The sequence below is a fragment of the Carassius auratus genome, chromosome 25 (assembly GCF_003368295.1).
Source record: "Carassius auratus strain Wakin chromosome 25, ASM336829v1, whole genome shotgun sequence".
NCBI classification, from domain to species: domain Eukaryota; kingdom Metazoa; phylum Chordata; class Actinopteri; order Cypriniformes; family Cyprinidae; genus Carassius; species Carassius auratus.
This window is the reverse complement of record NC_039267.1, coordinates 1,854,405-1,880,305: the sequence shown is the minus strand read 5'-3', so window position 1 is coordinate 1,880,305 and position 25,901 is coordinate 1,854,405. Positions and strand designations below refer to the sequence as shown.

The 25,901-nt window shown below is 38.4% G+C and overlaps 2 protein-coding genes across 13 annotated transcripts in view; one reads left to right on the top strand and one right to left on the bottom strand.

The window, feature by feature from the left end:
- The window catches only part of LOC113042956 (contactin-1a-like), a 551,632-nt gene that overhangs the window by 85,017 nt on the left and 440,714 nt on the right, over positions 1-25,901 (bottom strand).
- The window catches only part of LOC113042954 (neuronal cell adhesion molecule-like), a 61,509-nt gene continuing 42,576 nt past the window's right edge, over positions 6,969-25,901 (top strand). For 9 of the 12 annotated variants that reach the window (XM_026201985.1, XM_026201983.1, XM_026201987.1 and 6 more), the window contains exon 1: positions 6,969-7,089. The gene's annotated coding sequence lies outside the window, so the exon portion shown is untranslated. The remainder of the gene's footprint in view (positions 7,090-25,901) is intronic. The other 3 variants (XM_026201989.1, XM_026201981.1, XM_026201990.1) reach the window with 1 other exon arrangement.

Below are 25,901 nucleotides of genomic sequence, written 5' to 3'. Positions count from 1 at the left end.
GCACTCCCCCCACCCACAATTCCGTCCGGCCCGAGACTAGAACCCACAACCCTTCGATTGGGAGTCCAACCCTCTAACCATTAGGCCACGACTTTGATTGTGTTTGCATGCAATATTATTAAAACATTTACATGACGTGTGTGCATTTATCAATCACATCAATATATAACTTTAATAAATTCTACAAAAATGCATTAAAATCATACAGTTCTGTCTGTTTATGGAAATGTGTTTTATGTGTCCGTTAAGCAGAAAGTGAGTAACAGGATAGTGAGGACTGACTTATATTGAACATATTTATGAAATAAGGACAACAGAATGAGTTTATTCCTGCAGCGATTATAATAATGTGTGTTTAAAGCAGCAGACAGCAGCTCTGATGCTGTTTAACTAATAATGTGAGAATCTAATATGCAGGAATATTGGATAAAACAGTTCAGTTTCATTAGAAACAGAGCGTCCTAATGGAAATACACAAATGGATAAAAAGTGCCAACAGGGGAGCGAATACACAGGATAATACAGTAAAACATTACAAAGAGTGGTCTGCATTCATTAAGTCTTGTATTAGATTCAGAGCAGGGGATAGAATAGACAAAGGTTTCATACTGATGAAGCCAAGTCTTTAATTACCAGTTATTACTGAAACGTGTGTCTCTTTTATCCCCTGCTTTGACTCTAATAAAAGATTGAATGAATGCAGACCAGTCTTTGTAATGTTTGAAGCGATATAGGTCTTGGCACCTAATAGAACAGAAACATAAAATCAAGCACGGCACACAACAATCACCAAAGCAAACCAAGCACAACAGAACACAGCACATGTGTGTGATGCCTTGCCTGCTCCTGCTTTCTCTCTGTCCTAGCTTGGTTATATTCTTCAAATTGGGTTTCATTTAGCCTTTTATCGAAATGATCAATAAAACAGTAAACACATTTATTTATCATATTTTTAATCCACACTTATCTCATGGTGATCTGGGGTTAATGTAGTCTCTTAACTCTTGTTCTATCAGTTATCCAATTCATCTTCTCAAACTATATAGCGTTTGAAAAACGTAAAAAAGATTGGACATGAAGTCTGTGTTTCAATCAGTTTAAAAAGAGACATTGTTATGTTTGTGATCAGAACATTCTTCTAGAAGCCCAATGAAGACAAGGAAAAGCATTCACACAAACAGAGGAAACCCAAACGATGGCAGAGCGAGATCCTTCTCAAAGCTTTGTCTTGATTTCATACAGAATCACTTACAGGAATTGTTAGTCACTCTTGAGTTTATTTGAGCTTCTCTTAAACTCTTCCTGCTTTCAAACGAGTCCAGGACTGTGCTGTAGAGCAGAAGGTCGTCTCGTTTGACTGCTGGATAATGCTGGTTATATCTGCGGACCTCTTTGACCTTCGACCCTGCTGCGTTTGGCTCTGCTGCTTGATGTTGCCTTTTAAGAGAGAGTGACATTAGCAGGTCGCGTGACCTTTGACCTGCTGAACACTGTTCCTCAGAAGAGCCTGATCACACTGGCCAAGTCTAGATCTTGAGGAGTCCATTCAGCAATAGTTTAGTGAAGTTCAGTACATGAAATCAGTGAATTCAGTCGGTGGCATTTGCTGCATGTACAGTTATAGGATAATATGATAATTGTTGTTTTAGTGATTGTAAACCTACATTGAGTGTCACTCACTTTGTAAAAACCAAGCAATCATAAAATCAAAACAGCTTTGAGAGTTTTTGTTTGGAAACCAATAACTCCGTTGACCCAGAATCAATTTTTGCACTGGTTTGAGTTTGTCTTCTATTTCTATATTTTTAAACTATATGTAATACATGAAAATTACTGCAGATTTGTCCGAATATCAGCACAGATGTGCATTAGTAAACAAGAAGTTAATAATGTGTTACATTTAAGACACAATATTGTAAGTTTTTTTGCTCTATTTCAACATTGAAAATATTTTCTGGATGAATCAGATATTTGAACAAATCAGTTGAATGAATAACTCTATTTCCTAAGACCTATTTTCAGATTAAGTTTAATCTTTAAATATTCTTTGATAATCTTTAATTATATATTTTAATATTTTTTTATATTTTAAAACAGTGTAAATACATGTAAACACTGCTTCAGATGCTGCTTCTGCAGTGCAAAGATGGATGTTATTGATACTGATTTCATCTGATTGCTAACAGCCGATAGTGTTGTGTTATTCTAACAGGATTTCAAATGTAAGCATTGGATAAGAGAGATGATGCATATATATGATAAGGCTAGAAATCTTGTCTTATAAAGGTAATTAACATAATGAATGAGTTCATCCAGTCACTGCAGTGAAATGAACATTGCACATAGTGTCTTCTGTCTCTCGTGGGGAAGTGCAGCTCTGTTTTTGGGTCTCAGTGTCTGATAGAGATGAATTATTGATTGTACACAGAGTAAGACAGATCTTCAGTCATCTCATTTACAGAGGTTATTATATGAGACTCTCACTGCGTGCTTAACCTCTATAGTGTGACGTGTTTCAGGGTGGGGTCTTATTTGATCTTTGAGGATTTGATTGGGCTGTGAAAGTTGAGCTGTAATATTATTGGTTTATGTTCATCCCCCCGCCCACACGGCCTTGATTACATCAGCAGAGAAGGACAGTCATTTAACAGAGTAATGGAATGATCTTCATTCATGTGCACTGAGGATCAGTGTATTATAAAGCTGCCGCGGTGTTTTAGGAGGATAGTGAGCGTTTGTGAAGAGGATGTGATTGACAGCCATCTGAATGTTGCTCAGAGCAGGGATTTATGGGTAAAAACAGCAGGGTTTTACTTCTGCACCCTGAGTACATCATAATAATAATAATAATAATTCTTTACATTTATATAGCGCTTTTCTAGATACTCAAAGCGCTTTACATAGACAGGGGGTGTCTCCTCATCCACCACCGGTGTGCAGCATCCACCTGGATGATGCGACGGCAGCCATAGTGCGCCAGAACGCCCACCACACACCAGCTTACTGATGGAGAGGAGACAGAGTGATGAAGCCAATCAGCGGATATGGGGATTGTTAGGAGGCCATTATGGTCAGAGGCCAATGGGCGAATTTAGCCAGGATGCCGAGGTCACACCTCTACTCTTTCCGAAAGACATCCTGGGATTTTTAATGACCACAGAGAGTCAGGACCTCGGTTTAACGTCTCATTCGAAGGACGGTGCTTGTTGACAGTATAGTGTCCCCATCACTACACGGGGCGCTAGGACCCACACAGACCACAGGGTGAGCACCCCCTGCTGACCTCACTAGCACCTCTTCCAGCAGCAACCTAGTTTTCTCAGGAGGTCTCCCATCCAGGTACTGACCAGGCTCAGCCCTGCTTAGCTTCAGTGGGCAACCGGTCTTGGGCTCCAGGGTGATATGGCTGCTGGCCATGAGGAGGAAGTGAGTTTGGATGAACAGGAACATTTCACATTCCTCTTCATGGTAAACTATGCTGAAATACAGATGTTCCTCATAAGTATCTGACCAAACTCAGGGCAGCAGAGAGAAAATGACTCAAATCAAAAGATCTGTCAGTCCTAAGCATGTCTTTACTTTCATCTTTCTCTGCTGAAGTCCATACTGTCAGCTCTTCATTCTTCCACAGCAAGATCAACAGCACTCCAGACACAAGTTATCTCTTCAAAACATTAAATTATCTCTTCTGTCCCTCTCCACCACTTCTGTAACAGCTGATGATTTTGCCAAATATTTCACAGACAAAACCAGAACAATCAGTAGTCAGTTACCCAGACAGTTTCGTCCCAGATCTGGCCCACATTTGGTCCACACGGATTTCACGCAGGCCAGATGTGGGCCGGCTCTGGGCCGAAACTGCTTGCTGTCTGGGTATCAGCCCCACACACACAGGACCTCAAACCAACCACACCCACTGCTAAAACACCCATCTTCTCCATCAGTCCCCTCACAGAGGCAGAAATATCAAAACTTCTCCTCTCCAGCCATCCTACAACATGCCCTCTAGACCTCTCGAAAGAGTTGTTTTAACCAAATATCATGTGTCTTTCACAGAACAACAAACTGGACGTTAACCAGTCTTAGGAGTGGCCATTCAACTGAGACTGTGCTACTGTCAGTCATAGAAGACCTTTGGATTGGAGAAGCTGAATCCAAATCATCAGGTCTTATTCTGCTGGATCTATCTGCTGCTTTTGACACTGTCAAAGATTAGACTTCGCTAAACTGAATCCTATCTTACTGGTAGGTCTTTCAGGGTGTCTCGGGGAGGGAAGGTATCCAAAGCACATCAAGTGGTCACTGGGGTTCCTCAGGGATCAGTTCTGGGACCCCTCCTCTACTCCATATACACAGCATCACTGGGTCCCATCATACATCTACCATTGCTATGCTGATGAAACACACCTCTATCGTTCATTTCAACCTGAAGCTTGCCCCTGAACTATTGTGTATATTACTATTGTGCACAATGTATGTCACGCAACCTTCTATTTGTCCCTTTCCCCAACTTTGGGTATGATAAGCACACTGTAACAAATAAAGAGACATTAATACAACGCAAGGAGGTAACATTGGAAAACAAGACAAAAATACAGAGAAAGAAAATTACACTTACGGTAGTTTTGCTGTGAGCAGTGTTATTTTACTATCACTGAGAGTTTGTGTTAATATTTTGAATTGGATTTTATTTGTAAGTTTTGTTTTCACTTTAATTTTAGTTTAAGTTTTAGTAATTTTGGTTTTGGCTATTTTACTAAATCAAGTTAAATTGAATCAAAATGAGAAATGTAAAAACTCATGTTAGTGTTGCAAAGCTCAATTACGAAGCACTCACTTTCTGCTGTAGTTCTAACTTATAAAGTTTTGATTATGAACTAGATCGGGTTACTCCAGGGGTCTAAACCCTGCTCCTGTAGAGCTACTGTCCTACAGATTTAAGCTCCAACCCCAGTCACACACACCTGCACCAGCTGATCAGTGTGTTCAGACTTGATACCTGCAGACAGGTGTGTGGGAGCAGGGCAGGAACAGAAGTCTGCAGGATGGTAGCTCTCCAGGAGCAGGGTTGGAGATCCCTGGGTTAATCTAGCAGCTCTTTCCTCTATCTGAACACACTCTGTTCTACTACGGGGAAGTCGTGGCCATGTGGTTAGAGAGTTTGACTCCTAGCTCTAGGGTTGTAGGTTTGAGTCTCGAGCCGGTAATACCACGACTGAGGAGCCCTTGAGCAAGACACCGAAACATCCAAACGTTTCCCTTGACGCCTCATCAGAAATGATGCCCACTGCTCCGGGTGTGTGTGTGTGTGTGTGTGTGTGTGCACACTTTGGATGAGTTAAATGCAGAGCACGTATACTTGGCTGTATGTCACTTTACTGTTTTAAAGTGCTGAAGGTAAAACTAACAACAACTTTTAATTATGAAATGTAGTGCAGTATGACGTTATGCTTTGGAATGAAGTCACGTTTTCCAAAGAAAAACGTTATTTTGAGGAAAGCAATCCTCCACTACAGTCTGCCTCTGCTGACAGCTACAGACATGGAGATCATGCTGGGAAAGCTGGAAGATTTGTGAATCTTGCTCTAATGTCTGTAATGATATCTGGTAACATCTGGAGGCCTGTTTTGTGTCTCACACTCGCTTCGCTCTGGTTTATCTGTATGTATCAGTCTGTAGCTAATGGAAAGAGGATGTGGTGTTGCCATAAGACCTACATCTGCTGAATAATCAAATAGAAGTGTTCAGTTATTTGTTTTAAGTCAAGAAACTACATGCAATACCAGTGTTTTATTCCTCTCATTATTCTGAAGGCTTCTATTATATTCACACAGATTTATACAACATTTTACTCCTAAAATCCCAGTCCTAATGTATTTGTTTCTGTCTGTTGAGAGCATTTTCTTATTCATGGAGTGATAAAAAGATTGTTTCTTCATTTATCCAATCAAACAAATTATTTATTTTTCATCAGCTAAAGTTAAAATATAGACGTGAATCATTACCCTATATATATATATATATATATAGTTTTCTTCTTTTTTTCTATCTGGATGTATGACACTTTTTTTCTTCTTCTTCAGTGGGGATTCTAATATGGAAGAAACCTATGCTGATATTTCTTTTCCTTTTGGGTTAGTGAACCTTTGAACTGAATGGTCATCAGTGTAAATAATGACTTTATCTTGTGTTTCATAGCTTCTGAAGGGCAGCAGTAAAGAGAAAGCTTTATCTTCTGTTTGTATAAATCCTGCAAGGGCTTTGTTGATGTAGACTCATGCGCTCAGCTGATTTCTGCTTCTCTCATCAGTTCTCTTCATTCATCCCTCGCAGTGACATCAGTCCTTCATCTGTGTCTGATGGTGTTTAGGGTGCTCTGATCTCAGACGGGACGCCTGGATGATTTCACACTGAATTCTGGGAAATGTCCAGTGACTCCTGAAACTGGAGTTTTACATCATCACTGATGAGGATCACTGTCCTCAGATGAAGATCACATCCTCACTGAATATATACACACAATAAATCATCTGTATTATTGAGGGTAAAACTATGTTCAGAACGTAATGGCAGTGCATTCTCAGTTAGGATCAAAAATGCGTAAAATAACATTAATAGAACATTTCTTGTTGTTATCCGGTCTTTAATAATGTTAAAGTACATATATGTTATTTGTACATCATTCATGGAATGATTTTAATCTGAAAGGTTTAGCTCATCTAACCTTTCAAACTGTTACTTGTTTCAGAGAAGATTCAAAGGTAACATTCTCATTATGTTGATACATTGGATACATTGGGTTCCATGTGGATTGTGTCGTCATTATATGTATGTGCCGAGATCTGCAGACATGAGTGTTGATGTAGTGGAGTCTGTATCATTCCCTCCTCTTTATATTCCACACTGAATCCGCTCCCCTGTGTGTGTGTGTGTGTGTGCTGCTGGTCCGGTCCCAGTTCAGCTGAGCCCTGCGCGTCCCCGCGGCGGCGCGCACCCGAGATCACCGGAGAGTCCCGCAGTCGGAGACAGAGACAGTCACGGTACCGGAACCGCAGCCCGGAGCAGAGCAGCGCAGAGCGGGTTTATCAGGTCAGTGGCTGCTGTTTGTGATCACACACTGGCTTTAATCGCAGTGTTCTCCCGGAGTTTAACGCGCGCGGGACCGCGGGACTGAACATGTGTGTGTCAGAATCGCTCATGTCTCGCTCCTCACATGATTATGAGCTACATTATCTGAGATATGATCATTTATAAGCTAATGTTCTCAGATGTGGTAGTTTCAGGTGATATTTCGCTCTTATTTGCTCTTATTAATGTGAGTTCGTCTCGTTTATTAATCGGATTGAGTCGGACGGGGACAGAATGTTATGAAATATAATATCTGACTGTAATACCCAGTGTTGTGTTGTGTTGTGTAATGTGGTGATGATGTTGTGGTAGTTGTGATGTGTTCAGGTGACGCGAGCAGGTGCAGCGCGGGCACGCGCGCGCGCGCTTTGAGTCAGGTGTTATGGGATTATTTTCATTTATGGCCTCATTTTTTCTCCAGATTTAATGTAAAAACCAACAGTGTTATTTCAGTTAGTGCCCGAGTTAGTGCAATGATTTTGTTTATTAACTTTTTATCTATCTATCTATCTATCTATCTATCTATCTATCTATCTATCTATCTATCTATCTATCTATCTATCTATATATATATATATATATATATATATATATAATATAATATAAGACAGAGAGATAAAAAGGGTTTATAATATAATAAAGGGTTTATTTATAGTAAAAAATAAAGAAAAAAAAATCTAGTGAAAATAGGTTTATTTTTGATTAATTATATGAAATAATTTTTATAAAAGATGTATTGTAGAATCTTATATATTATAATAAAAATAATAAAAATAGTTGTCTAATGTTTTTCATAATTATTTAATAACTACTTTAATAATAGTCATTTAAAAATACATTTTGTGATATATATTAAGTTTTCTTTATTTATTTAATGTACTATACTAAATTGTTCTTCATTCTTTATTACCTTAATTTAGATCGTAAACTTCAAATGTTTTATATACATTTACAGTTTTTATTTTTTATTTTTAATAAGGACATTTTAAAATGTGGAGGGTGTCATGTTCATGTTTAGACACACACACACACACACACACACACAGACACACTCTCTCTCTCACTCACACACACACACACACTCACACACACTCTCTCTCTCTCACACACACACACACACACACACACACACACACAGATTCCATGAGTGGGTCACATCTCCTAATTAATGGACTGCTGATGAGCGCGATCTCTATTGTGTGCTGACAATAGCAGCTCAACCGTCATGTCTCCGGTCAGACGGAGAGTATCTGGGACAGAACCAGTCTGTGTTTGAGAGAATCTTCTTCCGTCAGCAGCAGATGGGCCGCAGTACGCAGACACGTGTGTGTGTGTGTGTGTGTGTGTGTGTGTGTGTGTGTGAGATGAGCGAAGCGTCGTGGGAAAGAAGCGTGTCGTAGGACGTGAATGCTGTTTATTCCAGCCGTGGGCTGCTGAGGCATGCTGGGTATTCTGACGCTGAAGATGACAATAACTCACACACACACACACGCAGAGTCCTGATGTCATCACTGATTCCTCTCTCTGTGTGTCATATTCATATTTGCATCAGCGAGGTGATTTGTGAGCTCCGCTTGGCCTACTTTTGTCACCAAATCCTGCTCTAGAAACCACTTCAAGTGTTTGGAGCAGATCTCTCCTTCTCCTGCACGGGTTTGGTTTTTCATGTCTAAAAATATCCTCACAGATTCTACACGGATAGAAACTGAGCTGAACTGAGCTGACACACACACACACACATGAATATATTCAGCCTTCTATGAGCTTCAGAATATATACTGTACATACAGTAGCAGTGTCATTAAGATTCTGTTCTGATCACCAGGGATGCATTTATTTGATTGAAAAATACAGTAAAAACTGTACAAATTGTGAAATAATATTCTAGTGTAAATCATCTGTGTTCTGTGTGAATCTGTGTTAAAGTGTAATGTATTTCTGTATTGTCAGCATCATTCCTCCAGTCTTCAGTGTCACATGATCTTCAGAAATCAGAATAATATGATGATTTACTGCTCAAGACACATTTCTGATTATTAGCAATGTTGAACACAGTTGTGCTGCTCAATATTTCTGTGGAAACTGATATATTTTATTTTTCATGATTCACAGATGAACAGAGAGTTCAGAAGAAGTAAATATAAATCATCTGTAACATGATAAATGTCTCTTCTGTCGCTGTGATCAGTTGAAAGCGTCTCTGCTGGTAGAATGGTTTCTGGATGATGAGCTCAGACTCAGTCGTGTCTGATAGTTCACTGCGTGATGTGTTTGTGTTCTGGTGCATCATTAGTTCAGCGTCTCAGCGGTTCATCTCTGTTTTCATCTTTAATGAGCTTTAATACAGATGAGTGTTCATATTCTCTGCATCCATGATCATCATGTTCACATTACTTCTCTTCTGCGTCTGATTCAGGCTGCTTCTCAATAACTGCATCTGTTCTGCATCTGATTATAATACCTCTTTCGGGCATCTTTGAAAGCATATTAATGCATATTAATATTAAAGCAGGAGTGTTAGTTGCTACGAGACCGTTCCTGTTCAAGAATGAATCAAGTGACTCTGTTTATGAGTGAATCACTGAATCATGATTCATGCAAAATACTCGTTTTGAATAAGAAGGTATTACTTGTGTTCTGGTGAATTCGGTCCTACTCTGTGCCCTTGTTGTTCTCTCAGACTGTGTATTAGGGACGTGTTTGATTCCTTACGCACCCACTGTCTGTATGAGCCGATGACTGAATCATTGATTCGTTCAAAACCAAGGAGTCATTCAGTAACACAACACTGTTATCTTGTTTGTCAAATAGAGCACAATCAGACAATATAGTGTGAGAAATGGAACTATATTAATGCTTGTTTATCGAACTGTTGTATAATATTGCATTTGCACTCGTGCAGATAATCTGTGTCCATTAGATCATGTGATGTGAGATCTGATCAGTTTTTATATCAGGTTATGAGCATAATCAGTGAAATCTGACCAACTGACTGGACATTCGATCTTATTACACACACACTTCACCAATAAACCAATAGATGGACATGAGCTAATGATGTAAGTGTGAAGGGTTTGATTATCTGAACCGTGACACTAACAGTGAGACGATCAGTTATCAGAGCTGAGTGACCAATCAGGATGGAGTATTACTGTCCTGTGTGTGTGTGTGTGTGTTTGAGGTTAATCAGACGGACGCTGTGTTGTTGACAGACCAACGCTGTGATGTTGTGCTCCTATCAGCTACAGAGGACACACACAGAGACAGGACTCGAGTGTGTGTGTGTGTGTGTGAGAGAGAAGAGAGATCTCAGGACGGGGGGAAGCGCGGGACAAAGACGGTCTGTTTGCTGCGTCTCGTTGTTCTCCTCTTTATCTTCAGTAGGAGGGTTTGGGAGACGGGGCTCAGGAATGTCCTCTTTCCCAGCATGCACCGCTGCACTCCGTGTGACCTCTGTGTGACGGATGCTTCAGTGTCCAGACCACATCTGACCCATCGCCTGCAAACATGAGCATCAGTCCTTCACCGTCAGTCATTCTCCAGCAGAACTGTTTCTCACATTTATAACACATCTAGCTCATTTCTTGAACAAAGCCCCAGTTTATACTCTGACAACTTAATGAAACATTAATAAAAAAATAAAAAATATTAATCAATTTACAATTAAATGTCCAAATGTATTTGATATTTGAGCTGTGAAGTGTACCAGTGAGGCAGAACGAGTGCACTAGTATAAAAGTGATTGTGCTTGTGTTCTGTGCTGATGAAGGTTTAGTGTTTAAACAGACTGTGACTGGAGAACATGAGCAGATCATGATCAGAATATATCTGCAGTGTGAGAATTCACAACAACACACAGACACGCTCAGTTCAGCCTCGCCAAATCCTCCTCACATTTGCATAATCTTGAGAGGCCCGAGACACACACACACACACACACACACACACTCGGCCCACTTGTGTGGTTTAATGGCTCAGCAAACACAGCAGTGCAGCTTCATGCAGCGTTTCATCTACAGACTGTTCTCCATGAGTCAAACAGCCTCGATCTGTCTGAAAAACAACAACTATTTATTCTTCATGCACATTTCCAAAGAAGTTCATACATAAAGAAATCCATATCACCAAGTAAAATTAATGAGATGAATAAATACACACACAAAAATAAAAATACTCAGAAATGGCTAGTAACTTTATAAATTAATTACAAATAAATAAATTAATAAATAATATATAATATAATACATTTCATTAAATGTGACATTTTGAAGTGGAAAGACTGAAACAGTAAACCCATATTCCTGTAAAATGTAGCCTACTGTAATAATACTGTTTTATTGATAGCTGTAAACATATTGCTTACTTTATTTTAAGTTTTGACTTGAAATGGCTTTATCTAAATTTTAAACCTACATTTTAAGTATGTATAAGTGTGTACTGGCATTAGTACACGCTAAATTCATTGAATGAAGAAATAAGGCATTCAACATTTGTTTTGTTTTGTTTAGTTGCAAATAACACTATTGGAGTATATTTTACAACAACAACAACAAATACTATTTGAGTCTTTTTACTTCCTTTATTTGTGAAATTTACTAGCAATTTCTCAGTGAAAATTGAATCCAACACTAAATTATTTTCAGTGCTGCATAAGATCTTCTCTTAACGATAACCAAAAAAATAAATAAAAAAAATTCAACAGAACCCCTAGTAGATGTCTGACCAAACTGAACATGTCCTAGATTCATAATGAATAATTTAAAGTAAGCAGAATAGTCATTGATGCAGTGTTTAGGGTCGGTCCAGGCTCTTGCTGTTTGTGTTATTGAGCTGTAGTGCAGATGGACAGATGGACTCTATAGGGAAGATCTCAGATTACAGATGGAGCGAAACGCAGCGGGAAGAAAACACCTCGTGTTTACCGCTGTGTGCCTTCACACGTGAACAGCGAGGGGTTTTAATCCAGAGCGGCTGACAGCTCGCTCTCTCCTGCTTTCTCTCCTGCGCTGAGACCAATCAGCCTTTCTTCACAATCCTGGGAACCTCCTAATGAGGCCAACACCAGCTGCTCTGAGGACACTTTTGCTCAAAGTTTACAGTATTAAGCTATAAAATACATGATGTCGGTGGGTAACAATGCAGGTCTTGTTGTGTTGTTCCATTGCTGGCTAAATCATAATCTCCCTCCTCTAATCTTCGTCTGGGCTTGGAAACGCTTATGAGAGATTGAGGTCAAAAACCCATTAAAATCAGCACATTAAAACTGAATCAAATAAAAAACCCTCCACACATCAATCAGGAGAGAGCTAGGAGGTCATGTGACTCCAGGGATCCGAACGGGCCAATCAGAGCAGGCGTGAGGACAATAGGTATTAGTGCTGTTCTGCAGGAGCCTAATTCAGTGTGTCATCTGTGACACATTCACATTCACACTGAAGAACCCGACCGCACAGCTCTCAGATCAGTCCTGGACGAGCCTTGCTTCTGCGCTCGGTGCTTTAGCTTGGAGAAGTCACTTCTGCCAGAGCACTGCTTAATTTCACTGCTTCCATATCATGTCTTCTTTAAGAAGTGGAAAGAAAACATCTAAAATACACATTTAAGACTCTGTTTTATTGCACTTTATCTATTTACATCTGTAGATTTCAATTTCTTTCCATATCTTTAAAAGTTTGTTTCTCCACTTCAGCAGCACTGACAAACACCAAAACTTCTGAAGGATTTTACTGAGGGGTTTGTTTGTTTGTTGATTTATACAACATTTTATTAAGCATATTAATTTGTTTCTGTCTGTTCACAGTATTTTCTGATTTATGGAGTGATAAAAAGAGAAATCCAAAATCCCTTCTGTACAAATGTCACGAAAATCAAACAAGAATTTTGAATCTGGCTTTATCCTACTTTTAGTTTTATTTTCCTGAAATGCTTGCAAATTAGTGCAGATTTTTTTCATATAAGGCCTTGTGTGTTTTTAAACGAAAAAACATAATGCAAAACAAGCTAAAAATACAAGCTAGCTAAAAATTCACCTGTGGAGCCTTTAGAGATTAATCTGAATCTCATTATTTATACAGCATATTTTTCAAATGATAAACACAACTAAAGCAATGAACATTTGTTAGTTGTTAGTAATCCAGTTTTGGCTGAATATTCTGTATTTACAATATGATTCTTGTTGATTCCTAGATGAAGTTCATAGTGTTTCATTAGAGGTTCTTCAGGTCAGTGTCTTGGTTTATAGCACATTAGAAAACATGAAGGGTCTTTAAGAAGAACCTTTATTTTCCTCAGTTCAGACAGCCCTTGTGTGTGTGTGTGTGTGTGTGTGTGTGTGTGTTTATTCTCTGCTGTGCTGCTGTAATTCATCAGTATGACATGAAGAGAAACACCTCCAGCTCTGACTCTTTCACTCTCTTAACCGTCTGTTAATGTTTGTCAGAGACGCACAGAACATAAAGCAGTTGTTTGCTAGTGTGAAGTAAAGTCTTGAGGTAAAAGATTAGAATATAATTACCCGTAATAATTATAATCGGTCATAATGACGCTAAATCTGCATGTTGATCTGGAATCACACTGTAAACAATGATTTATTATTAGAGCTTATCAGAGAATAGACTATTTTACAGGAAAGACTAAAAATTTCACTTTAATATAATGCATTTATTTGCCGTTTCTTTGTTATTATTTGTAAAACTTGATCAATTCTACACCATTTTGTTGAGTGTATGTATTTTGTGCTGTAATATCGCACACGTCTGGTCTGTTTCAGCTCATTCTGTTGATCCTAATGGCTGGTGTTTGGCGAGCCACCCTGTAGCTGGAGTTGAGGTTTGCGTCTGGTCATTACGGGTCAGTGTTTGACCTCACCTCATCCAGTTACTGTGTTCTTGTGGCTTGGCAGAAGGTTTCATTCTGCATCTCATGGAGGTTATTCAGATCTGGACTGGATCTCCAGAGAGCTCAAGATGAACCTCAGAAAGTAATGTGATTGGTCTCTCGCTTGACCTGTCTTCAGCATGTTTTAAAAAGTGATCAAACCAGAGACTCACTGTAGGTTTGAACTTTTATGGATTTATAACTAGCTGAGATGCAAACTGAATCTCTGAGATGTCAGTAAAATTTTCATAACCTAGTGGGAATGACAGCTAAACATTCTTAGAAGATGTTTTTCTTATTTAGTTTTCTTCCTGGTGTGTAAATGCAGTTGTTCTGCTCAGATCAGATGAAATGAAGCGGAGCGTCTTTTGTGAACAGCTGTGTTAGCGTGAGCACATACAGTAGATCAGATTTACTGCACAGAGCACATTATCAGCTTTTTCTTTTCATCTGTCACTCAGATTCTTTATTTTGAGAGTCTGTTGCTCCGTATGCTTACAGATGTGATCTCAGACGAGTTCAGATAAGCAGAGAGTTAAAGACAGCTGGAGAAATGAACAATCCCACAGACAGAGTGAGATTAGGACCATGATCCTCTGCTCTGAACGCCTAAAGCCTACCATTTAGCTCTCACTCTTTGCTGGGTTTTGGCCGTCTGTCTGTTACCCTGAGTTTAAACACGTCTTGGGTAAACCTTTTCAGAATCACTGGAGGACGAATTAAAGGTGATGTCTTAAGGTAATTGGATTTTTTTTTTTTTTACTTTATGAAAATGGGATTTACATCGTGAAATAAAAATATAAATCTATTCAGTTAAAAAATGCATAAAATTTTCAACAAAAAATAAATACATTTTTTGATATATAAAAAATATAAATTATCTATTTAATAAAAAATATTTATAGCTGAAGGATTTTTAATATGTATTTTTAACAACTTAAGTTTTTGTTTTTTTCTTTTCTGAAGAAAATTTGATTTGATATTTTTGTTCTGAGTTTTCTATTTAAAAAAAATTGTGATATGCATTTTTGTATAGACATATTGCTAAAGATTTTTTATTTATTATTTATTTATTGTATGTACATTTTCTGAAGATGTGAGCACCGTTCGTGCAAACTTTACTTCCATATGATTCTTGTGTGTTTTTACTGGTGGTTTTATCACAGTGCTGTGCGGTTGCTAGGGTGTGTGGGTGGTTGCTAGAGGGTTTGTGATCAGAGTCCTGCACCATCCTCGTATATTCTGACTGTACAGACATTTAAGTATTTTCACCAGTGCTTGTGTATTAATTGTAGGTTTCTCATTAGTGTCGAGGGATTGCCTTCAGCTCTGTTTTCCGGCTCTAATCTGTTCTCCTGGGAATCTCCATAGGGGTCCAGAGGAAGGCGGATCTGGATACTATAGATCCAGTTTGCCTGTGAAAGGCTGAGGTCTCACACACCCCTCTCAGGGTAACTAGAGATGCTGGTTTTGTTCACCTGTAACATAAGCTGCTGTCTTTATTAAATGCACCGGCTCTGTGTTTCCGACACACCTAACAGATGCTCACACGCTTTCATTTCCACTTATTTGATTTGTGTGCCATGGGAGTGAAAACATCCAGTGCAGTAGGAGGTAAACTCACTCCAGAGTTTATCTGGGCTGGTTAAAAGTGCGGGTTAGTGAAATTGAACGGGCCCGACTGTGATTGGATTCTCCATGGTAGAAAAAAATCCAATTAGCCGTGCAGCGCCCGCAGTCAGTCCTGCTGGGATTACGATCCATCTAAAGTCCTGCGAGGGAGTGATAAATCCAGCACACGCACAAAACAAACAGCCTGCGCCCATCCCGAGGGTGTGCAGGGATCGAGTCTGTGGAGACCATTCAGTGATGGATGTGGCGTTTCCCACACGTCTGAAACACACTGGAGCTGCTGGAAATACACAAAACATGCAATAAACAACAAATAATGTCACCACTGTTTTCATGTATTTGATCCTTTGAAACAAAGGTATATTATTTATATGAGTTATTATATAATATTGATATTAAAATATACAATTATTCTATACAATATTTAAAAAGTATACATTTATTGATATTAACATTTCATATATAAATATTACAATATTATATATTACAAAGTATTTATATGAAAGTTATTTAAAGTTTAGTTATTTCTGTTCATATATGTATTAATAATCATTTATACATAAAGTATTATATAAAATATGTATATTAAAGTCTAGAATTATTTATTTTAATATTAAAAAAAATATACTCAAAATATTTGATATGAAGTATAACATTTTGTGATTATTTTGAAACCAGAACAACGATTAACACTTACCCAATTAAGATACACATAATATGTTTCCAATCTTATTGAAAACCAGACAAGACCACAAAAAATAATTACAAACAATATGAAATTTAAAGGGACAGTTCACCCAAAAATGATTTAAAAATGTTTATCTGCCAGGGCATCTAAGATGTAGTGGATTGAAGTTGTAGACCGTTGAAGTCTATCAGTCTTATAATGGAAGTAGATAGGTATAACGGCTAAAAGATACAATAAAAAATATTTAAAAAAACATACAGAAACAGAAACAAATTAAACCCTGTGGCTTGTGTGGAAACAATGATTTGTAGAGGCAAAAAACAATGCAACAATTCATGCAATGTCCAAACTGAACGGTTAGGATTCTACTGAGTGCATTCTCGGCAGCAGGCACATGAGGCGTCTTCTTCTTCTTCTTGCTTTATGGCGTATCACCGATTTATAAGTGGATTACTGCCACCTATCTCTCAAATGGACCATTGACACTCATACAATCTAAATTAGGAGTGCCAATGATCCACTGTGATTGATTGGTTAAAATTGAGGGAAAGTATGAACTATTTTTACATTTAGTCATTTTGCAGACACTTATCCAAAGCCACTTACAAATGGGCAATAGCTGTTCTAGCCAAAATACACCTTTGCAGACGGTGTAAACTTTTTGCGTGGCAAACATATACATCTCTATGAGTCTTATGTAATGTGTGACAAATCACAGAATCACCAACTGCTTTGGCAAATTGATTTTTATACCCAAACACTTTCATTTCACGCTCAATAAATAAATGCAGTGTGTGACTTTAGGAATGAGAACAAGCCGTGAACAGCATCGCCAGTGATTTCTGCTTGTTCTTATTGAACATGCATGTGTCCAAACCAAGCAAATCCATAGTGTTGGGCGATATGGTTATTTTTAGTTCGTCATATGGTCAGCCCGTGAGATCCATGATACACAATATTATCGTGCATGTGTGGAGCAAGAGAGAGACTCTTTGTTCTTGTCATAGCAGAACTATTGGGTGTTTTAAACCGTGCAGGTGTGTGAGAGACAGCCTATGGAATCACCAATAATCAAAAAAATATACTTTCAAACATACTGATAAACTAATGTTAACTATAAAAATACTGCATTAATAAAAGCTAGTTCATATATAGACGGACGCAACTGTCATATCACCGTCACATATGCTGCATCTGTGCACGGAAGTTATCAGTCTAAATCTTCTGCAAAATCAGACAACGGTGAAAATCAATAGTAGATTTAATTTAAAGTCCAACAGTTTAAAACTAATATTAGACATAAATGAACATGTCAAATATAAAGTATTCAAAACAGGTAAGTTGATATATTTGTAGTAAAGTTGAATTGATGTACGATGAATGACGATGTACGTCTGTTTGTGGATGGAGACATTGAAACGGCCAAAACTCTGTATTTTGCATGCATCACATTATAGTGCGGAGTGCATGAAAATAATAACGAGGCGGCACATTGAACTTATCATTCATACTGGTTCTCACATAGTCCTTCTACATCACCACATAGTGTGTGTTATAAGTTAAGTGATCAGAGAAGGACCACATGAGAACCACTATGGATGATAAGTTCACTCTTGTTATTATTTTTCTTTATTTGTAATTAAAGAAAAGAAAGAAATAATCTCTCATGTATGAGAAGAGCGTGTTGTTGTGTAGAAGCCATTTAATGTGTGGGACACCAACTCCTCGTTTTCTGTCTCTTTCATTTCATGGATTTAACGAGTTATCCGAGTCAAAGCGTTATAAATTCTTCAGCGAAAGGCTCTAAACCTCTTTTGCGTGTGCACACTGTGTGTGTGTGTGTGTGTGTGTTTGAAATGCGGCGCTGAAGTGAAATAGTTGGGCAGTTTGGCGAATTATAATAGGCCGCCTAATAAAAATACAAATATTTATTATTATTATAATTTAATACATTAATAGGAGAATGAGCCTAATATCATCAGAGAAATCTGCTTATGTTGATATCTCTGACTATCGTCGCTACACGATACTATCATCTATCAGCACACCCCTAGAGAAGCCATCGCTGGCTGTATGTCACGCATGACGCTGATGCTTTGACGCTTTACGAGCTCGGCCGTGGCTCTCTTCAAACACGTCTGCAGGGAGATTTAGAGTTATGTGCTGGGAAACATGCTCAGGGCTGATACTAGCTTGTGCTGGCAACAGAAGAGGTGAAATGTAATTAGGGCTGAAGGCGGGTTGGAAATCCTTTGAAAACACAAGTCACAAATTCCCCAGCCTTCAGTCCTTCAGCATTTGCATGACAATCAAGAGAAGCTAGAGAGCTTCTGTAGTCGGGCGAGGTTTAACAAAACGTTCCCTCAACGTGTCCCATTCAATCTCTGACTTGTTTTACACCTTTAGTGTTTATACAGCATCTGACTTTAAAAGCTGCATGTCTCTTGGCCTTAAGCGGGTGTTTATGGGGTCGTTTTGGTAGGAAATAAGGAAATGTGTCTCCAAGTGCTTGCCGTAGACATGCTGTGCAGCGCTTGTTCTTCTGACAGTGAAATATGTGCTTCACATTGATGATGTCAGCGTGTCAAGAGGCTCTTCTAGCTGGGGATGTCTGGCTGTTGTCAAGGTGAACTTTGCTGAAACATCAGAAAAAGCCTCTCAAATCATGCATCTGTTAAAAATATAGTGACAAAACTCTAATTTAATTGGCTTGACAAACTTTTTTTTTGTCACATCATAAGGGATAATATTGATTAGAAGCATGTCACCATTGACTTTTCATATTTTTTAAGCTTGATTTAATCTTTTCATATTCTCATGTCATCATCATGCTTTTCATACATTGTTTGGTTTTCTAGTGAGCTAGTTCTTGATAGTTGTTAGCGGAGATATAGTCATCCAGAGCTTGTTAACTTGTTAACTTGTTAAATGAGGCTCCTGGGAGCATTTAAGTGGTTTAAGACCTTCATCCCGTGTCCAGTCATTACAGTGTGTCTGTTCTCCAATTACACGATTGGCCTCCTACACCTGGACATGAAGAGTGGACGTGAGGATGCTGAGAGTTTAAACGGCAAGAATCGTTCATCTTATCGTCAGCTTTGATGTTCACAGTTAAATGAAACATTGTAGCAGTTAAATATAACTTTGTATCAGGTACAACAGTTAACAGTTAAATGTAAAATTGTAGCAGATAAATCTAACAATTATAGCACTTAAATACAACAATGTGACGATTAAATGGGTCACTATTAGATAATTATTTTGTGTATTTGGTGTAACAGAATATGTTGACATGCTTTAATGTTCAAAAAACACATAATTTTGTAAATACTCTACATTATTTTAGGTCCTCTATGCCCCACCTCTCTCAAACCTTCCGAAAACACAGTCTGCTCTGATTGGTCAGCTGACCCAGTGCACTGTGATTGGCAGAACACCACAAGCACTGAAACCACGCCTTCTTTCTTTGCTTGAACATTATGCACCTATTTCCACACAGTGATGTAGACATGTGGGGGCGTGTTTGAACGTGACGTTTCAGAGGGGCATGGTAGAGTCTTAACTTTGATAAAGAATATCTCTTTTGATTTGAGACTTTAGTCTTTGCAACTTTACAGATCTTCTTCATGCACCAAGAGCTTGTAACACTCCAGATAGAAATGTAGTACTGAAATCGCATTATATGACCCCTTAAAATATACTGTAATATTCTAGCAATTAAATGAAACATTGTAGCAGCTAAATGTAACATTTATAACAGGTAAATATAATATTGTACCTGTTAAATGTGACATTTGTAGCCATTAAAAGTAACATTTTAGCAGTTGTGTGTAACCTTTGTAGCAGGTAAATATAATAATGTAGCACCTAAATGTAACTTTTGTAGCAGTTACAGTAAATGCAACAGTGACCATTAAATGTAACATTTGTAGCAGGTAGATATAATATTGTTGCAGTTACATGTAACATTTGTAGCAGTTAAAAGTAATATTTTAGCAGTTGAATGAAACATTGGTAAATGTAATATTGTATCAGTTGAACGAGAATGCAAGAGTATCACCCTAACTGCAGAGTGTCTGTTTTTGGAATATAGCACACTGTTGTGTATGAAGTGTGCTGCAGGCCTTCACTGCAGACGATGTGAATGTGAACATCACAGCTGACAGTAATGTGAAAGATTCTTGGCGTTTGAAGTCACTTGTGCTCCCGGCAGACACTTTGAAAGCGCTGAGAGTGAATGGATGTATTGTAGACTTTCAGCTAGTGTAAGCACCCCTACCAGTGCAGACGCCCTTAACGCTGAAGGCCCTGCCTGGGCAGTGAATGCTTGGCCTGCTGGGATCAGAGTCTCTGGGCTCTATTGTTGAGAATGGAGAGAGTGGGTCTGTCTGGTCAGAGGTTGATGGACCTCCTCCTGCTCCATGTCACGGTCAAAGTCTCCGCGTTCAATGGGACAATGCATTTTTACCGTGCCATAAACCAGACACTGAAGCCAAACATGACAAAGCAGGGAACATGATGGGTGTTTATCATGAGAAAGAGCGGCCTGCGCTGTGTGTGGTGGTTTGGAAGGGTCTCCACCTCCCCATTGGACGGCTTATTGTACTTCCTGTCCACTGATGATTGGTGGACTCTGACAGGCTTTGTGTTTGGCTCCTGATGATTGGTCAGGCTGGACGTTATTAAGCATAAAGATTCAGAATGAAAGAAGCTCTGGAGGTTTTTACTGCCGCTGGAACTCATTCACGCAGATGACAGCTGAAGTGACATCAGTGACCGAACGTGAGCGTAAAAACATTCCTGATTATAGAGACTCTTTTGAGTTCTGACGGACGCCAAGTATAAAATACTTAATGGCTCTTTGTATTATATCAAGCAAGGTGATGTTCATTTCACCAAAACTCAACTTAATTTTCTTCTATTTGCATTTCATCATGGAAATTAATGAGAAAAGTGCAAAAAATAACAGAATTAAAACACAGCACTTATTTTACAGTAAGTATATCATATATAAACATTTTAATAAATGTAAAAGTGATTTAAGTGTGTGATTTAAATCCAGAACTTTACTTTACATTAATAGCTGTTTTCTGTGTAGCAGGCAATTAAAAAATAAAATAAAATAAACAATTATACAAGATGTGGATAATATATAATTTTTTTTTTACAAATAATTAAATAATAAATTCTAATAAATTGAATTGGTTAAGTAGATACAAATAAATGAAATAAAAACGTAATAATTAAAAAGTGTTGAAGAAAGAAATTTTTCAGAAATAATATCTAAATATTTAAATACAAATGACTGATCATTTCTGTTTATGTGTGTAGGTATAATAATCCGAAATTGGACAGATATTGGTTGATTGATTGATCTAATGTGATTATGATAATCTCTCACAATGATTTTAGTGATAAATGTCACACGATGAACGAATGTTGCTGAAAAACTGAAATGTCATTTTAGAAGTTCACATCTGTAAATGAGTTAGTATCAGAGATGTGTAGAATGCAGTAGTGTTGAATGATATTTCTTGATGAGTAGATTCTGTCCATCACTGAATGCTTGTAATAACAGCAGTCTGAAGCTGATTGTTTCCTGACACACAACGGTCTTAATAAACACCCCTCCACTCAAACCGGCTGGAAAGAGTTAACAAGCCCTTCAGTCCTAACAATACCGACCACATTTAGAGCACTTGACGTCCGTTTACTGACCGGAAACAACAATGAGGCTGATGTTCGTTTGTCTAGCTGCTTAATTTACCCTGTTTTCTATTAGCTAACATAAAGCAGCTCTTGAGTGTATGTGTTAACCCAACTAATCCGTTAATGAATCCGTGAATGAGACTGTCTCTGCTAGTGACCAGACGGGTCCAGTTTATACGAGCTCCTCCATGATGACTGTGTTTGAGACGCTCAGTAGTGTTTGTTATGAGGTGCTTGTGTGCTGACGATGAGAGGACAGATGTTTGAGTCAGCAGCTGTGCTCTGAAAACACATTCACTACGCATGTACACACGTAAACACACACAGCACAGCACGGTGCTCAGTTAACAGTGAATCTCTCGACTGGTGTTTTCATGAACCGTTTGTTAGCCGCACATGTCACTGAGGATGTCACATTTCAGAAAAGCAGCCAGTATTTAATTGATTTTATTCCTCATGAGAATACTGACATTTCTTTCCTTCTGAGACTGCAGTTTTTGAAATGATGTTTTAGTAACAAGGTTCAGGAGGAGCATGTAAGATACTTATCAACTTATCAACATGTCTCATACTTAGCCTAATTTTAATAGATTAACAATTTCACTTTGTTAATAGAAAGGGAAGTGGGAGTACTCTAGATTCGGGCCATTCCCGTGCTGGGAGCCCTTCCCTGGACAGCACGCCACATATTCATACCATACCTCAGCTAATTATATGTAAGCGTGAACTAGTGAAACAAGACAAGCATATAGAGCACAGGTGTCATGGACTGAATCAGCTCAGACGATTCATTCACTCACTGAATCATCTTAGATGACTCACAGAATCAGTTCAAATGACTAATTAGACCAGTTTAGATGACTCATTGTATAAGCTCAGATGACTTACCGAATTAGTGAAAATTATTCACTGAATCATTTCAGCTGACTCCTTCAACCAGCCCAGATGACTCATTGAATCAGCTCAGATAACTCAGATAACTCAGATTCAGATAGATTTATGGGCATGTTGAATACAATCTGTACTTCGCCAAAGCTTTAATAACACTATACAAACAAATTTACAACACACGCTCGCGCATTTCAGGTGACTCACTGAATCATTTCCAATAACTAATTTATCCAGTTCAGACGAATCACTAAATGTTTTCAGATGACTCTTTGATCCACTTTAAATGACTTGAAATGATCCGTTCAGATGACTCACTGAATTGTCTGATTTTTTTCAGTGAATCGTATTATAAAACACCCAGTGACTCAGAAATGACTTGAGTTCACACTCGTGTAGTTTAATGAGATGCTCCGTGTGTGAGCTGTGGATGTATCTGTGAGCAGCTTGAGTTTGAGCGCTGTGAGTCGCGTCTGAATGCAGCTGGATCTGCTCTTTATTAAACTCAATGAGTCATTTTTCATGTTAATGCTGTCAGACGCATAATAAAACTCTGCGCTTCATTATCAGTGCTCGGCTAGTGTCAGTGAATATGCAGATTTGTGTGTGTTTGTGGACTCTTGCTGACAGCCAGCAGACTCTCGTGTCCATTATGTAGCTTTTACTCTTATTGAATGCAGTTATTGAGCCCTTCTTCCTGGTTTTATCCTGAACTAGTTGTTCAGATTGCTCTGCTATTCAGTTGTCACAAATACAGGGCTGTTTTTTCAGGTTAAACTGCGACCCGCTCCACATTCGGTAAGTGTTTCAGTGGCCAGACCCATGAAGTCCAGCGCTCCGGGCCTAATGGGGGTCCGATCGATAACGTGAAGCTTTTACCACTGAATAACATCCATCCATACATCTGCTGCTCTGAGAGAGAGATTCAGAAAATCAATGAGAGACTGAAAATGTGCCGATTTACAGAGACAGAATGGAAATATTATAAACTCATTCCAGCCTGCGCTATCTGACCTGAACCAGTTTCACATCCCTGAACCAGGACAAGCGCTGCGTCACTGATGCAGGAACCAGTCCAGTTCAGGGTACACATTATTATCAGTACTATTCTGAACCACAGATACTTTAAGACTGTTTTTGGGTCTGATGGGTGGATTGATCACTTCTGTTAATCGTTGTAGGTATAATAACCTACACTGTAAAAAAATCGGGTTTCTGAAATTTTACCGTAAAAAATACAGTAATTTTTTTTGTAGATTTTATGGTTTTAGCTTAAATTTACAGTTAAATATCTTCATTTAACTGATGTAATGTTAATATACCAACCTACTGAAGTACTGAAATCTGTTTTGTATCTTTGTAATACACTGATAACCACCAAATGCAGCTGGTGAAGAGAAAGTCACATGATGAACCAAAGCCCATCACAAGCAGCTTTAAACAGTAACACACACATGTAAGGTTCACAGTCGTTCACACAGACACTAAACACATCCGTTGTATCACGCATGAGACTGACATAATGCAATAAACATTCATTAAACAACATTGGATGTGACACACAACCCTAATATACAAAATTGGTAAGAAGAAACGGTTATTTCAACCAAAACATGTCAAATTTGAAATGCAACGGTTATTCACTGTAAATTATACAGTCTTTTGCTCTCACAAAAACGGTATAATTATGAGACATTACATGTAATGTCCAATACATTTAACAACATACATAGTAGGGCCAAACCATTTAAACCATTTAACAGATTTTTACTGTAGCATTTTACAGTATTTTACCGTTAAATTCACAGTCATTTTTCTACAGTGTAAACATGGACAGATGTTGGTTAATGAATGGATCTGTCACTGTGATGTGATTGACTGAATTGAACTGGTTCTCTTTTGTCAAATACAAATGAAGATATTTAGGAAAATGTTCTGCTGTTTTTGTGGAGTCGAATGGATTAATTTCACACGAGCTTTATGTCTCTTTTGGAGCTTCAATGTGTTTTGGTCTCATTGGTTTTTCTGATATGAACAAAACCAGCAGAAGAGCAGATGAGTTCAGGCATTCAGTGTGGTTTCAAATGAAAGACTTATTCACATGCATTTAAACAGCACTTATTACTTTAACATGATTGTCTCTCAAAAATCACCAGATTGTTCACAGATAACTGTTTTTGCAACATTGACTCTTCTAGAAGTGAAGTGAACCGATCTGAATAGTGACTGTTGTCTCGTGTACCGCACACGCAGCTGTTGTTCATGTGTTCAGGACATCTCTGTGTGATCGCAGTGATCATGAACGCTCGTGAGAGTTGATCTGGAAGCACATGAAGGTCCTGAACATGTGCTGTGATCTGTTCATGCTGTTTGATTCTCACCTCAGCATCTGCACTCATTAGTGTGCATGTTTAATTATCATCAGTGAACCTGAGCGAGCGTCACAGATGTGCTGAAGCAACTATTACACCACACTTTCTCATGCTATATTCTGCGTCTGATGAAGTTGTAGTAATTGTGTTGTTGTTTCAGTATCAATAACTGTTGTGGTTTTTATTAATGTTTTGAACATTTTTAACGACTAGTAATTTTCATTAATTTACTATATATTTTTAAATATTTTACAGTATTTTTCCCTTTTAATTTGAAAGGTTTAGTAATTCCGTTGTTGTTTTAGTGTTGTATATTTTATATTAATATGTTTTTCCATTTCCCCGTGGTGCTGGTTTCAGTAGAGCTTCTGGTGATTGTGTGTGTGTCGGTGCGTGTGTGTCGGTGTGTGTGTGTCGGTGTGTGTGTGTCAGTGTGTGTGTGTCGGTGTGTGTGTGTTCCCTGGGTGTGTGTCGGTGGGTGTGTGTCGGTGTGTGTGTCTCGGTGTGTGTGTGTCGGTGTGTGTGTGTCGGTGTGTGTGTTCCCTGGGTGTGTGTCGGTGTGTGTGTGTCGGTGGGTGTGTGTCGGTGTGTGTGTGTGTCGGTGTGTG